The sequence below is a fragment of the Leopardus geoffroyi genome, chromosome A3, assembly GCF_018350155.1.
Source record: "Leopardus geoffroyi isolate Oge1 chromosome A3, O.geoffroyi_Oge1_pat1.0, whole genome shotgun sequence".
NCBI classification, from domain to species: domain Eukaryota; kingdom Metazoa; phylum Chordata; class Mammalia; order Carnivora; family Felidae; genus Leopardus; species Leopardus geoffroyi.
In genome coordinates, this window is record NC_059336.1 from 57,847,344 (window position 1) to 57,864,722 (window position 17,379).

At 40.2% G+C, this 17,379-nt stretch overlaps 1 protein-coding gene across 1 annotated transcript in view; it reads right to left on the reverse strand.

The window, feature by feature from the left end:
* IL1RL1 (interleukin 1 receptor like 1) overlaps positions 1-16,668 on the reverse strand; it is a 72,229-nt gene extending 55,561 nt beyond the window's left edge. The window contains exon 1 of the mRNA XM_045445581.1: positions 16,242-16,668. The gene's annotated coding sequence lies outside the window, so the exon portion shown is untranslated. The remainder of the gene's footprint in view (positions 1-16,241) is intronic.
* Between the last annotated feature and the right edge of the window lie 711 nt (positions 16,669-17,379).

A 17,379-nucleotide genomic window follows, 5' to 3' on the forward strand; every position in this document is an offset into this window, starting at 1 on the left:
TGTTTATCGTTATAAACTCTTAATAGTCAAGAGAACATTTACTCATTCATTATTTATATATTCACCATTCTTTATGAGGGCATGTTTCTTTATAGTCCCCTGCAATATGATGTGATTTCAGATGACCTGGGAAGACATCCCTCCACCAGTACTAATATGTCATTTTTTTTTTTTTTTTTTTTAGTTAAGTGTGTATTGCTGCTACAATGTAACTGTATCCTGACATACAGGAGGCTGACACAATTATCTCCTATCAGTCATTCACATTTGAGTACGAATCAGTACGTACTCATTTTCCTGCTTGACACCTAGGTGAGAGGGGTTTTAGTTAGAATGTATTCCTAGAGCAGTATTTTTCAATTGTGATTCCCAGACATAACTAATCAGAGTTGCCTGGGACTATCTGTAAGTAAGAGATTCCTGGAAAACTTCCATTTCACAACCATGCCTCAAGCCTGCCCCATACTTCTATTTCCAGGGTGAAAACAGTCCTGTCAGAAACAAATAGAAACCATAACCCAAAGAGGTTTAAGACTCTCAAGCTGAAATGTGAATTTGGAAAAAAAAAAAAAAAAAAAAAAAAGGCTCTGAGGCAAAACCAACTTCTTCTCTTCAGAAATTCTCAGCCTTTCCACCCAATGTTGCTTAATTGGGAAGCACAGTCATTTCCCCCCCCCCCTGGAGTGATGGTTACATGGGGTTTGGGCTTTCTGGAGGCTATAGACATAATAGACTTCTAGTTCTGGTGAGTGTCAGCTGGCATAGAACCTGGTATCCTAGACCCTCCAAGAGAGTTCTCTGAGTGAAGCTAAATCACAAGACGCTGGAGGCTCTTTCCCTGACTCTGGAGCCAAAGGTTCCCTGTGCCCCCAACAGGCCTTCAGAAGCTGTTTGGCACAGAGGCCAGGGGACAGACTGGGTTTCGGGAACTGGTTTCAGAATCACCCTTTTGTTAATGATGCCCACCTGGGCCGCTTGACAGGACTTTCACAGGGTGGTTCCAGTCTGGACCCCCTGACACTAAGGGTGAGTGCTGAACCCCGCTGTTGCTGACCCATTTCTCATGCTTCCATTTCTGTGGCTTTACTTCCCACCCGCCGGTTCCTACATTTTGAACAAAGTTCACCTCTACTCTGCCTCAGTCACACTTAGGCGGGGACATGCCTGGGAGCCCATCTGTAATTGATCGTCCTGGAACGCAAAAGTTGGTCTTAGAAATTTCTCGGCTGGCCACCCGCTTCCAGCTTGCCACATGTCTTACTCACTCTTCCTAAAGCTATTCTTTGTCCTGACCTTGGCCATCCTCTTCCTCAGCCCGTTCCTGTTCACACAGGCCATTTGTCACCCCTCCTTCCTTCCTACCCTGCCCCACACCTGCTTCTTAACTCTGTCATTCACCTTGCACGGTCTCCCTGTCAGATTCTCCCCTGTGCCCATGCCACCCAGCTCGCAGCTTCAAGTACATACCCCACCTCCTGGGATAACACAGCTGTATATTTCACTGCACTTTTCTTCAACTCAAATTCCCTTTATCTTTTTCCATTTTTTCCCTTCAAATGGGATACAAGTGTTTCCCAGTCTTCCCTGCTCTCAGAAAAGCTGGAATGAAGAAGAATGTTCCTCAGCCATGCCACTCCCTGATCTACCCTAAGCTTGCGTTCTCAACCCCATCACAACCCCATCAAAAAAAATAACGCCTAGGGGCGCCTGGGTGGCTCGGTCGGTTAAGCATCCGACTTCGGCTCAGGTCATGATCTCACGGTCCGTGAGTTCGAGCCCCGCGTCGGGCTCTGTGCTGACAGCTCAGAGCCTGGAGCCTGTTTCCGATTCTGTGTCTCCCTCTCTCTCTGCCCCTCCCCTGTTCATGCTCTGTCTCTCTCTGTCTCAAAAATAAATAAACGTTAAAAAAAAAATTAAAAAAAAAATAACGCCTACATTCATTGTTCCCGATTTTTCAAGACCCCGCTCGCTGTTTACGGTTACCCCCACCTGCTTGTCTCTTAAAATTGTTCTCATCGAAGGTTGCAACACCCTAAATACAAAATCCAGTTGGCTCTTCTCAGTCTGCATTCTCCTGAATCCGTTTTTACCACATCATCCTTTGGAGCTCCCCCTCCATGCTAGGCACTAACTTCTTCCCACGTGGTGATTATGTGGCAAACACTATGCCATACATTTACATTCTCTTGTACTTTAATCTTCATGACGACCCAGAGAAGAAGCTATCGTTTCCCTATTTTATAAGAGAGGAAACAGGCTTGGAGAGATGAGGTAACTTGCCTAAACCTACACCTCTATCTATAGAACTCCAGTGCCATGCTTTGAACCATCGACAAGGGCACCCCAAGTCAAGTTGCTGCTTTGTCCTGGCTCTCCTCTCCTGCTGCCTCACTGACTCCTCCTTCTAGCTGCCCCCCTCTCCCTGCCCCCAAGTCCAGAAGGTTTCTGTTTTTATAATGGTTCTCTGGCCCCCTGACTCAACACATTGGAACTCTCCCCCTTGTCCTTCATGTTCAACCAGGTGCCAAACCTTATTGATTCTAACAACACGGAATCTTTCTCATAAGACCTCTTACTTTCTGCTGCCAGCATCTGTCCAGGCACTCATCACCCATACCCTGCAGCATTTCTGGGGCCTTCGCTCGTTTCCTGTGTACCCTCTGCTAAGCTGACTCATTTTTCCAATACATTCATTCTTTTTTTTTTTTTTTTTAATGTGTATCTATTTTTAAGAGACAGAACATGAGCAGGGGAGAGTCAGAGATAAAGAGGGTGACAGAGGATCTAAAGCAGGCTCTGAGCTGACAACAGAGAGCCCAAGTAAGGCTCAAATTCATAAACCATGAGAGCATGACCTGAGCCGAAGTCAGGCGCTCAAGAAAGCGAGCCACCCAGGCACCCCTCCGATACATTCATTCTGTGGAACAGCAAAGACAAAAGACAAAAATGAGTGGAGGACCCCCAATCTGAAGTCAACTTAAGGTTTACTGGTGTTTAAGATATATTGAAAATAATGTGGGACGCCTGGGTGGCTCAGTCGGTTAAGCGTCTGACTTCGGCTCAAGTCATAATCTCGCGGTCTGTGGGTTGGAGCCCTACATCAGGCTTTGTGATGACAGCTCAGAGCCTGGAGCCTCCTTTGGACTCTGTGTCTCCTTCTCTCTTCCTCTCCCCCGCTAGTGCTCTGTCTCTCCCTCCCTCACTCTCAAAAATAAATAAACATTAAAAAAAAGAAAATAATTTAAAAATAAATAGTAGGACACCTTTTTAAAAATTATTTTTGAATTTTAAAAATATTTTTTAATGTTTATTTATTTTTGAGAGAGAGACAGAGTGTGGGGCTTGAACTTGGGAACAGCGAGATCATGACCTGAGCTGAAGTCAGACACTCAACCGACTGATCCACCCACATACCCCAGTAGTAGGGCATCTTCTAACAAGCCAATCTGGAAATCATATTATCTTCAAAAATGCAATTTTGACTCAAAATTGGTTAGAGCTCAGCTCTCACGCAACTCCGTAAAATTAGAGATTACTTTGCAGTAAACTGATAAGTGGGATGAGTTTTTTTGTTCCTGTCTGGTATGTAAGATAACACAATGGAAATGGCTTAAGCAATTTGGTATCGACCTTCACAATATTGTCTCAACAGTCCCTTCCCCAGCTTCTTGTATAGACTCCAGTTTCTCATAACCTTATGAAATTAGTTCCGATGTTCTGCTGTTCCCCCCATTAATTAAACTTGACAGATATTATCTACGCATGTGAGAACTATGATTTTAACAATTTTGCAATTAGAGAATCATGCCTTCTTATATGGAACCTATTTTCAGAAACAATCTCACCACCCAAACTGCCAGCAATAGAATAGAATTGAAGAGTCTGCCCATATATTACAAAGTATGGCATAAACCATGAGAAGCAATGGTATATACTATTCAGGTGTCCCTATTAACTGCTAACAGGTTCATTTAGAATCACATCTTCCCAGGCCCACGCCCAAGTGTTGGATACTTACATAAAAATCTCTCAACTACATTTTTTGAGAAGCCATTCACACATTGTTCTGGAAAATTTCTGAAACGTGCCAAGCTTTATACAAATTCATCTCTAAAAAGCCATTTTCACCTCTTCGTGTACTCTTTCACTGCTGAAACTAAGTGTTTTTAAATACAGAATATGTTTTCTTGAGTTACAATTTACATACATTCACGGGTGTTAAGTGTTCAGCACTATGATTTTTTTTGACAAATACATAAACCTGAATAGCCGATGCCTTGGTCGAGATATAGAACATTTCTGCTACCCCTCAGAGCTCCCCTACGCCCACCTGTACTACATACATCTTGCTAAATAGCAAGTTACCCCCAAACTTAGCAATGTAAAGCAACAAGCTTTCTGTTTTATTACCTCACATGATTTCTGAGGGCGAGGAGTCTAGGAGTGACTTAGCTGGGTGGTTCTGGCTCAGCATGTATCATAAAGCTTCAGTCCATCAGGTGACCAGGACCACAGTCCCTGTGGACTTGACTGAAACTGGATGATTCATTTCCAAGCTCGCTCAGTTGTTGGCAAGAGGTTTGGTTCCTTACCAATGCTGGCCTCTCCACAGGGATGTTCACAACACGACGCAGAGTCCCAGAGTAGTGGAGAGAATGAGAGAGAGGGAGAAGGAGAGGAGGAAGAGAGGGAGGGAGGGAGAGAGAGAGAGAAAAAGAGAGAGAGAGAGACATTCTAAGACTCAAGCTATAACCTTAACTCAGAAGAAGCATTCCACGCCTTCACTTTTGCCTTATTCTTTTGGTCACACAGACCAAACCTGGTACAACATGGGAGGGAACCAAGGGGAGAAATCATGGAGGGCCATCTTGGAGGCTGGTTACCATACCACTTCAGTCAATTTCGACTACTCCCAACCCCTTGCCCTCTGATGGAAATCACTGCTCAGGTTTCTTTCATCATAGACTCAACTTGCTCTAGAATTTCATATAAATAAAACAGACATTCCGTACTCTCTTGTGCATGGCTTCTTTTGCTCACCATAATGTTTCTGAGATTTATCCACGTTGTTATGGGTTTCTAGTAGTTCATTCCTATTTATTGCTGAGTAATATCCCATTATATCGATGTGTATCAGTTTATTTGTTCTCCTATGGATAAACTTCGAATTGTTCATAATTTAGGGCTATTCTGAAAAAAAATCAGCTAAAAATATTCTTGTACAAGTCTATTTGTGAATATATGTTCTCATTTCTCTTAAATATATACCTAGAAATGGAACTGTGGAGTCAAAGGGAACATGTATATATTCTGGATGGATATAGATATAGATATAGATATAGATATAGATATAGATATAGATACAGATATAGGTATAGATATAGATAAAAAACCATCAAATATGAATTTTTGTGAGTAATTATCCTGTTCTCTGGTTTGCTTATTCATTTTCTTAACACTCACTGTCTTCCAATATGAGAAGTTTTTTTTGTTTTTGTTTTTTTTTTAATTTTTTTTTCAACGTTTATTTATTTTTGGGACAGAGAGAGACAGAGCATGAACGGGGGAGGGGCAGAGAGAGAGGGAGACACAGAATCGGAAACAGGCTCCAGGCCCTGAGCCATCAGCCCAGAGCCCGACGCGGGGCTCGAACTCACGGACCGCGAGATCATGAGCTGACTGAAGTCGGACGCTTAACCGACTGCGCCACCCAGGCGCCCCCCAATATGAGAAGTTTTGATTGATTGATTGATTAATTATCTACTGGATCCTAATGGTTCTCTAGGAGTGGCCATAACTAAGCTGGATCTATGATTTCAGCTCTGTGAACTGGGCTCTGAAAGGGTACAGAAAAGGCAAAGTTGGCTGCCCCAATGAGGGATTAAGGTGTTTGGGCAGCACCTTCCAGATCCCAGGATCATTGGGCTAGGACTTTAGCATTCCTGGGAAAAGACCCAGAGATCCAAATACCTCCCAGAGACTCCGGATGCAGGTAAAGGCTGTCAACACAACCCACACATTCCCCTGCCAGGTGGTCCCCACCTCATCCCTCGTTTTGGCCCTTTCAGAGCCTGGATGTGAGAAGTGGGACACCTGGACAAGGCTGGCAGAGACATCGCTGTACTCAGGGGCAACCCAGTGTGACATGAAAGTAGGCATGAGGGTTAGAAGTGTGCCGCATCCTCTCTCTTCCTTGTATATTTAACCTTGAATCTGTGCTTTAAACTTGTTTTTACTGCTCTGGCAGTAAAATCAAATTCAATAATGAGCCCTCCTCCTCATTTGTTCCAATTTTTAAACTTGTTTCCAGACGCAAGTCTTCTTATGGAAATGTTTTCCCATTGTTCTATTTGTCAATTACCAGAGCAGTGGCTGTCTATTAAGTCCATGCGCATATTTGATAGGGAGAGATGAATTTTAGAGTCAAGATTCTTGGTTTCATTTCTTAAAGTCTTCAGTATTTTGATTTTTTTTATAAATTGATTTAGTGAGAATGGATATCTTTACAACGATGAGCTCTTTTGCTGACACACAGCATGCCATTCCAGGGATTTAAGTCCTCTTTCATGCTTTTTAAAGACATTTTATACATTTAGAGATTTAATCACAGAAGTCTGTCAGATCTTGTTCAAGCACTTGATGTGTATTTATATTTCATGCCATCAGTAATACCATTTTTTATTTATCCCCAAAGCCATTGCATTTTTTAAATGTGTTTAATTTTTAAATGGGTTATACATGCGCAGTAGAAACATTTTTAAGCGTGCTTGCATTTATATCTTCTGTCCTGTCCTCTCATTTAATTCTTCTAACTCATTGTCTGTACGATTTCTAATGATTTTTAACAACTGTATTGAGGCGTCATTTAATTCTACAGAATTCACTTATTTTAAGCGTATAATCATTTTTTTTTTTTTTTTTTGAGAAAGAGACAGAGAGAGAGAGAGAGAAAGAGAGCAGGGGAGGGACAGAGCAGGGAGAGAGAGAAAATTTTAGGCAGGCTCCCCACCCAGCGTAGAGCTGACCTCACAACTGTATGATCACAACCTGAGCCAAAATCGAGAGTCAGACGCTTAACGAACTGAGCCACCCAGGCACCCCTAGAGTCGAATGATTTTCAATGAAATTAGCAAATTGTGCAACCACCATCATAATCCAATTTTAGAACATGCCCCTCATTCTAACAAGACAGTTGAGGCCCATTTACAGTGAACCACCCCCTGGCCCACTCCTAGTGCCTGGCAACCACATGGGCCTTCTGTCTCTCTAGATTTGCCTGCTGTAGACCTTCCAAGCACATGGAAACACACTATGTGGTCTTTGTGCCTGACTTCTTCCACTTAGTAGGATGTCTGGGAGGTTCTTCCATGTTTACTATGGATCAGGACTTTGCTTCTTTTTATCTCTAAGTACTATTCCATGCAGGGATGCACATTTTGTTTTTCCATTCACCAGTTGTTGGACATTTGGGTTGTTTCCACTTTGGGCTATTATAAATTAATAATGCTTCTGTGAATATTTATGTGCAGAAGTTTTTAATTTTGATGAAGCCTAATATATATATTTTTTTCTTTTCAAGTTAATGCTTTTTGGGTCCTCGCTAAGAAATTTTTGCTTACTCCAAGGTTGTGGAGTGAAATTTTTCCCTTTGTTCTTACAGGAGTATTATATTTTTAATTTTTACCTTTAATCTCCAATCCATTTTATCTTTTAAAATTTTTTTAAAGTTTTTTTTAATGTTTATTTATTTTTGAGAGAAGAAGGGAGAAAGAGAGAGAGAGAGAGAAAGTTGGGGAGGAGCAGAGAGAGAGAGAGAGGGAGACACAGAATTCAAAGCAGGCTCCAGGCTCTGAGTTGTCAGACTCAAACTCATGGACTTTGAGATAATGACCTGAGCTGAAGTCAGATGCTTAACCCACTGAGCCACCCAGGTGCCCCTCCAATCCATTTTAAATTAAAGTTTTTATGTAATGTAAAATATGAACCTAGGTAGATTTTTGTAGAGATATTTAGCTCTTATATTCCTATTTGTTAAATCTTTTTCTCAATAAAGTATTTTGGTGTCTTAATCAAAACTATACACATGTGGATCTAATACTAAAATCAGGTATTATGACTTTTCCAACTTTTTTTTCTTCAAATTTATTTTGGCTTATTCTAGATTTTTTATGGTTTTATATAAGTTATAGAATCAGGTTGCCAATTTCTGCAAAAAAAATCTTCAGGAATTTTGATTGGAATTGCATTAAATCGGCAGATAAATTTGAAGGGAGCTACATTTTGTAATTTTAGATTTTCAATGCATCGACATGTTATATATCTCTTCATTCTTTATATCTACTTTAATGTCTCTCAACAGTGTTTTGTAATCTGAAATGTAAAGATTTTACACATACTGTAAACAATATTTTTTTTAAGTTTAGTTATCTTGAGAGAGAGAGAGAGAGAGAGAAGGGGAAGGGTATAGAGAGAGAGGGAGAGAGAGAGAGAATCCCAAGCAGGCTTTCCACTATCAGTGGGAAGCCCAACACAGGGCTTGAACTCATGAACCATGAGACCATGACCTAAGTAGAAACCAGGAGCCCTCTGCTTAACCGACTGAGTCACCCAGGCACCCCATATTCTTTAAAAAAAATTATTTTCTAACTGTTCACTGTCAGTATAGGAAAACAATTATACCCATATATTGATCTTATATCTTATGACCTTGTAAATTCACTTATTAGCCTTAGAAGATTTTATGTTTTAGATTCCTTTGAGTGATTTTTGTTTTACATACACACTTATTTCTTTGGAAAACAAAGATAATTTTCCTTTTCCTTTCCAATATTTATGTCTTTTATCTCTTGTCTTATTATACAAACTAGGGCCTCTAGTATAATATTGAATAGAAATGGGAAGAGCAGGTATCTTGCTTGTTCTTAATCTTAAGGAGAAAATATTTACCTTTTTACCATTAAGTATAAGTTTGGGTTTGATCACAGTTGACCTTTGAACAATGCAGGGTTAGAGAAAATACATTTACAGTACTATACTGTATTTGTATACAGGGAAAAAGTGTGTATAAATGGACCCAGGCAGTTTGAACCCGTGTTGTTCAAGGGTCAACTATAGTCCTTTTTCTATCTTCTTAAATTAGATGTTTAGGTCACTGATTATAATCCTTTCCTTTCCTAGCATAACTTATGGGCACTATAAATCAGAACTATGTATTTCTTTCTATGCACTACTTTAATTTTGTCATACAAATATATAAATATAAACACACACACATTCTGTTCCCTGTATTGTCTAATTTCTCTTGTAATTTTTTCTTGGACCCCCTGATTATACAACAATGCATTGCTAAAAATCCAAATAATTTAGGAATTTTCCAGATACCTTTTTTTTTTTTTTTTTAATTTTTTTTTTTCAACGTTTATTTATTTTTGGGACAGAGAGAGACAGAGCATGAATGGGGGAGGGGCAGAGAGAGAGGGAGACACAGAATCGGAAACAGGCTCCAGGCTCTGAGCCATCAGCCCAGAGCCTGACGCGGGGCTCGAACTCCCGGACCGCGAGATCGTGACCTGGCTGAAGTCGGACGCTTAACCGACTGCGCCACCCAGGCGCCCCCCAGATATCTTTTTGTTATTCTAATTTAATTCTCTCTTGGCCAGATAACTCACTCTGTATAATTTTAATACTTTTAAAGTGTTGAGACTTGTTTTATGATGCAGAATATAGTTTTATCTTGGTAAATGGTCCACGTGCACTTGAAAAGAATATTTATCCTATGGTTACCGGGTGAAGTGTTTGTAAAGGTCATTTGGGTCAATTGTTTGCTGTTATCAACCCAACCTTTTTATACCATAAAGAGGTTGGGTGTTTTGGGTGTATTTTATGATTAGGAGTACATTACTGAAAGAGAATTAAAATAATTTCCAATTGTGATGGTGGATTTGGTAATTTCTCACTTCTGCTCTGGAAATTTTTGTTCACTGTGTTCTGAAACTCTGCTTTAGGAGCATATACTTTTACAATTGTTCCTTTTCTTTTCTTTTTTTTTTTTTTGTTTTGTTTTTCTTTTTGTTTTGTTGATGAATCGCCTTTTTAACATTATGAAATGTCTCTTTCTTTGGTAGTACTCCTTGTCCTAAAATCTACTTTGGCTGACATTACAATAGCCACTCCAGCTTTCTGATAGAGTTCACATGGTGTAATTCTTCCATTTTTCCACTTTCATTTTACTTGTGTCTTTTTACTAAATTTGTGCCTTTTAAACAGTTCTTTTTTTTTTTTTCAACGTTTATTTATTTTTGGGACAGAGAGAGACAGAGCATGAACGGGGGGAGGGATAGAGAGAGAGGGAGACACAGAATCGGAAACAGGCTCCAGGCTCTGAGCCATCAGCCCAGAGCCTGACGCGGGGCTTGAACTCACGGACCGCGAGATCGTGACCTGGCTGAAGTCGGATGCTCAACCGACTGCGCCACCCAGGCGCCCCAAATTTGTGCCTTTTTTTTTTTTAATTTTTTTTTCAACGTTTATTTATTTTTTGGGGGACAGAGAGAGACAGAGCATGAACGGGGGAGGGGCAGAGAGAGAGGGAGACACAGAATCGGAAACAGGCTCCAGGCTCTGAGCCATCAGCCCAGAGCCCGACGCGGGGCTCAAACTCACGGACTGGGAGATTGTGACCTGGCTGAAGTCGGACGCTTAACCGACTGCACCACCCAGGCGCCCCTGTGCCTTTTAAATAGCATATACTTGGGCTTTGCTGTTATTACCCAGAGTGACAATTTCTCTCTTTAATTGCAGGATTTAGTGCATTTATTTTCCTTCTTTTTTTTTAATCACTCTAAAATTCTATGATTCTGTAGTATAATTACTTTATCTTGAGTAGATTGGGATCCAACTCATTGGTAATGTTATGGATAGCCTAGACACTCACATGTCTTTCTTCTATTTGCTTCATGCACACAGTGAACTGAATTCCATTAGTTTCCCCCCATCTTCATAAGCCTATTTTTTTTATCCAGTTACTAGCTCCATATTACTGAATCAACTGTGAATATTTATTCAGGTTGCGCTCAAAATGATTATCTTTATCGGGTAAAGAGCCAGAATTTACAACATCCTTTAAATGTGTTTGTTATCCTAATGTTTCCATAGCCAAATGCTTTGTTTTAGACATTCTCATTACTTTGAAACCTTATTTCAAAACAGATGTGGTAGCTACATGGAATTATACACATTCCTAATATTTGTTTTCAAATACGTGCAGAATTGAATTACTGAAGATTGGTTTTGAATTTGCAAGGTCGTTTTGCAGTAGAAGAAATCAAAAGCATTGTTAGCACAGATATTCTCATTCAAGAGAAGCACCGTGCAAGATGATATGTGCCACCATGACTTGATTTACTTAGTAAGTACATGAGTATTATCTGAACGACGCCAGAAATAGGTACTATTGGTATTGGTATTATTTATTATCCAGTCTAACAATTTCTGTCTTTAACTGGAAAAGTGAATATTTTAATGTAAATATCAATCTTGTTGGGCTTGTGTCTATCATCTTGCTATTTTTTGTTATTTGTCTCCTATTTATTGTTCTTTATTCATCATTTTCTAGCAGCCTTTGGATTAAGTATTTTAATATTGCGTCTTTCCCTATTGGCTTATGATCTCAACTTCTTTGTTTTATTTTTATTGGTGCTGTGGGTTCCTAGGGTTTACAATATGCATTGTAACTCTTCATAGTCTACCTTCAAGTAGTTTATGCCATGTAGATAAAATGAAAGAACACTAACGTGATATATTTTATCTCCCCCTTTATGCCATTGTTGTAATACGCATCACTTGTACATGAATTGAGGCCCTACAATACATGGTCAGTTACTTTTCCCTTAAAAAGCAAACTATGCTTTAAATCCACTATCAAACAAAAATGATTTTGTATTTACCCACACGTTTACCATTTTCTACACTCTTCGTTCCTTCATGCAGATCTGAGTTTCCACCTGCCATCGTTTTCCTTTACCCTGAAGAACTTCCTTTAAACTGCCTTTTCACAAAGGTTTGCTGGTAATACATTTTCTCAGTTTTGCTTTGCATACAAATATTTTTTTATCTCACATTCCTTTTTAAAAGATATTTTCCACGTACATAAGATTCTAGGTTAGCTGTTTTTTTTTTTTTTTCTTTTGGCATTTTACAGATGTTGTTTCATTATTTTCTGGCTGGCACTGCTTCTGACAATAACACAGCAATCATTTTTACCATTCTTCTAGAAGTAATATGTTTTCCTGCCCTCTGGCTTAAATTTTCTCTGTATCAGTGGTTTTCAACAAGTTGATGCATTGCCATTGTTTTGTATTGCTGAGCTTCTGAGAATTGTGGATTTATTTTTTACATCACATATTAACATTTTATCATGCTTATTTCATTAAATATGTTTGTACTTAAACCTCTTTCCTCCTTCTGAGACTCTTGATATTGTGTTAGACTCTCAATATTGTCCCACAAATCCCTGAATATCTTTTCTTTCTTTTCCACCATTTCTCCTCCTTTACATACTACAATCTCTACCCTGTCTTCAAGTTCCCTGATTTTTGTTTTCTTCTGCATGATTCAATCTACTGTTAAACCCGTTGAATGACTTATTCATTGCAGATATTATATTTTGTTAGTACAAAACTTCCATTTGGTTCATTTTTTTTTTCTTTTTCATTGCTGTCTCCCTATTTAGATGTCCTATTTGATCCTTACTATGGTCACATTTACCTTAAAGCTTGGAAAGTAATTAAAATAGATATTTTAAACATCTTTGCTTATTCTATCATCTCTCTCAGATCTGTTTCTATTTCTCTTGGTTTGGGGATCACATTTTCCTGATTTTCCAAATGTCTTATAATTTTTTATTATGTTTTGAGAATTTGGAATGCTATGCTGTTGTGTGTCTTATTATTTTCCTTGAATTGTGAAACTTATTCTAGGAAGAAGTAATTTACTTGTGGATTTGCTTAATCCTCTGAAAATTTATCATAAATCTTTACTCAGGTGGGTCTAGAGTAGACTTTGCTCAGGGTGGGTTACCTCTGTTTACTACTCAGAATTTCAATAAGGTCTCTCCACTTTGGCTCAAGTAATGTGCCTGCTATCCAAAGTCTGACAAAATTTTTTTTCATAAGTATTCTCCACTTCTCTGATTATTTGGGGTAAGAAGGCTAGTCCAACACCAGATACTCTGTCACGGCACTGAAAAATCAATTTTGATTACAGCAGTCTCCTGCTCAAAATCTTTTAGATCACGACTATTTACAGAATAAACTCAAAATTCCTTAGCCTGAAAATCTGATTCAGTGTGCTTTATTTCCCACATCTGTCCTTAAAATATTTTCTACCAGGAAAAAAATTCGTCTTTTCAGCCTCATTTTTGGATCAAAGTCTTGGGTTCAAATCCTGCTCGAACTTTGGTTCTCCAGTCTGTAAAATAAGAATAAGAACCGGGCACCTGGATGGCTCAGTCGGTTGAGCGTCCACCTTTGGCTCAGGTCATGATCTCACAGTCCGTGGGTTCGAGCCCCACACTGGGCTCTGTGTTGACAGCTCAGAGCCTGGAGCCTGCTTCAGATTCTAGATTTCCCTCTCTCTCTGCCCCTCTCCTGCTTTCTCTTTCTCTCTCTCTCTCTTTCTCAAAACTAAAGATGTTTTTAAAAAATTTGAAAAAAGAATAAGCACCATACCTACCTCACAGGAGTTGTGAAGAATAAATACCATAGTTTACAGAAAGCACCTAGTATAGTGTCTGTCTTATCAGAGACACTTAACCATAAGAAGTATTGATGCACCTGCCCTTTGATGTGCCCCCAAGTAGACTGCAATTTCCTAAAGAATACACGTAACTATTTCATCTATTTACCCCTCCCATAGCCTAAATCTATGCAATAAATCATAATGGTTAAAAACATTGGCCTTGTAACTAAACCTCCCAAGTTTATGCCTTTATCCTACAAGGATATACTGATGTCATATGAATTAAAAAACAAAGATCCATGCAAAGCAGTAAGAATACTATTGGGAGCAAAAACAGACATGGGGTCTCTGCCCCAGTAGAGCTGACAGTCTATTGTAAGAAACAGACACCAATGAGACATTTACCAAAAATAAAAACAAACAACAACAAATAGAGCAGGCAACGGAAATCGTGCAAAGCACCATGGCAGGAAGGAGGGTGGGGGATGCAGAGAACTAAAATCAGAGGGCAAAGGCTGTGCGTGTGCTACAAGACGAGGGTGGAGAAGCTTGGTTCAATCCTTGAGGTCACATTAAGAATTTCCATCTTTGGCTTAAGAGCAGTGGGACACAGCTGAACAGTTTTAAGTAGGGAGATTACTCTGGCTCTGCAGCGTGAAGAACAATGTAGAAATGTACAGATGTAGCTGGGATATATCAGCGTTTCAGTTACTTTTGCTGCTCAACAAATCACCCCCAAATTTCTCAGCTTCTTTTTGTATCAAGTATAGTTGACATGCAATGCTACCTTAGTTTCAGGTGTACAACATAGTGATTGGACAAGTCTATATGTTAGGCTACACTCACCACACCTGTCACCATAAAATGCTATTGTGATGCCATTGGCTATATTCCCTGTGCTGTAACTTTCATCCCCTAGAATAATCATTTTATTATGTCGATTGATTTAGTATTTCTGAAACTTGGGCAGACAGGGGTGGGGCGGAAGGTGGAGAGAGTAGAAGGTGGAGGGAGAAGGGGCATAACTTGCCACTGTTCCATGATGCCTGGGAACTTTACTTTGAAGACTTTTTAAACTGGGAGGGCACTGGTGGCTAGGGTCTGGAATCATCTAAAAGACTTGATCACTCACTTGTCTGGGCTTTGGCTGAGATAGTGCAAAAATTATAACTGACGACCAAAATGCCCACATGTGACCTCTCCACGTGGCTTGGCTTCCTGAGAGCATGGCCATCTAAACTTCTCAGGGCTCCAACATCAGTGTTATAGCAAGCAAGATAACGTTGCATTGCCTTTTATGACCCGGCTCTGAAGTGACACAATCCTACTTTAACGAGACTTTGTTGGTCAGTGCAGCCCCAAGTGCAGCCAATTTCAAGGGCATAGAACCTACACTTCACTTCTCAATGGGAGATGTTATCAAAGAACTTCAGGGCAATGTTTAAAATAGCAAAATCAGTAGTAATGTTATTTCAATCGAGATGGTGATAGATGAGGGTAGCTTAAACCAAAGTGGTGATAGCAGAGGTGGAGGAAAGTAAGACGTAACATTAGCAGGACTTGGTGATAGAACAGATATGAGGAAAGAGCCGAGGCTTTCAAATTGCACAGCAGAAGGGATGGTGGCGCCACTTACTAGACTATGGAACAGAGGAAGAAGACTGGAGCTTGCACATTCCGGTCTGCGGGGAGGATAACTTGAATTGGCTTGGGAAATGATGAGTTGGGAGAGACTTTGAGACATCGCAGTGAAAGTCAGGTAAGCAGCTGAATGTATGGACTCCAAAGAGACATTAGGGCGGGCTAGGGGAATTATTATTTTGGTGGTCTTTGACATCAAAGATACAGGTGAGATCAGAGAGGGAATACAAAGCGAAAAGTAATGAAGGACAAGCACAAATCTTTGAGCAACTTTAACATCAACGACTTTGGAGGAGACAGAGGCTAGAGGTGCCTAGAAGAGCAGTCAAGGAGTTAATAGAAAATGAAGAGTCGCCTGCACATCAAAATCCCAGAAAAGAGAGGAGCTAAGGAAAGGAGAGTGGTCAAGTGTCATATGCCGAGGAGAGTCTAGATGAGAAGAGGTCTGAGGATCTAGTGCAGGGAGTTGATTACTGTGGACGCTGAGATTTTTTTTCCATAGAGTTATGAGTGCACAATGGAAAATGAGAAGAAACCTGTCTGAAATGGAGGCAGAAAAAGACCCAGGGCTTTCATTCCACAGTCACCACTGAACCCAGCGTGCTCAAAGCCAATGAGTGATTTTGCCACCATTGACACTTCTAATCACCCTGCCTCTATACTCTCTCTTCACTGAAAAAAAGCCCCTCTTTGTTTACACTTTATATTTCTCAGCAAACATACACTTCTTAGAAAACCCTCTTCTGTGTTTCATTTAGCTGTCCTATTTCACCCACCATTTACCTGCAGGCATCCTCCTGACTCAGTCCGGGTCCCATACCCACTTTCCCCACATCCACTCTCTCCCCCACAGCCTCGCTTACCTTGAGATGCACACCTGCCTGCAAGATGGCTGCCTAGACACACATCTCCATCCCAGATGTTTCTTCCTCTGCTCAAGCTTTTTCTGGGTGTTTTGAAGGCCAAGTGCAGATGATTTTGTTGCGGAAGCCAACAATGTACCCTACCCAAAGTTAAATCAAATGAGTCCTATAAACTCTTCTTGCCATTGGTTCTTCCCTATTTCTAGTTCCCCGTATCTCAAATTCTGATGCCACCTTCTGCTTTTTGCTACCTTCTGGCTTCCTGCGCTCATCTCTGCCTTTTTGCCTCTCATGTGCACATATGTCCAGGGCAGTCTCCTGCATTCTCCTGGATTCCCACGAATTTCTATCTTCACAATAACCCAGACCCAGTGTTAACACATCCGTGGCTCTAAGAGCCAACTATCAGGCTCCCTGATAACAGTTGGTCAAAGTCATCTTCTTGACATGTTACTCTCCTGTATGTGATGGGGTGATTAAAATAGAAAGGGGAAGTTCCAACTGGTTGTCAACGCTGATCCTTTTGCGTGGTTCCCTGGAACACTATGTTTAGAATTCTGAATCCCCATCCAGATTCTTGCAAGAATTCTAAGGTTGGCTGGTGCTATTTGGTATTTTGTTATCTGTTTTGCTCTTTGTAAGAATTAACAGCCCCCGTTGCAGGTCAAATGCAACCCTCGGTAAGAACATTGGATGAAATAAAAGTAGGCGTATATTTTGATCTCCATAAAGGGTTAGGATATTCCCTACAAATTCCAAAAATTCTATAAAATATGACTTATTAATGCATGTTAGGAGGTGATATGGTTCAACATTGGCTCTTTTGCTTCTTTTACATTATTCGTCTCCTTTATATAGCTACAGTTATCTTAGAGACCTACTGGTTACAAAGAGCTCTCAAAAGGAATGCCTGATCCAGAAAATTTTAATCTATGGATCAGTTATGACCCACCAGTTCCTCCTCAGGTTGTGACAAGCTGTCCTCGTGTTTTGCCTGTGAGCTAAACGATATGGAAACGTAGAATCTGTCAAAAGAAGGACCACCTTGAGAAAACACATCCCTGGAGATCCAGCAACGCTCTTTACAGCTCTTAACGCTTTCACCAGGTGAAATTTCATCACGTTCGTGTGCAAAACA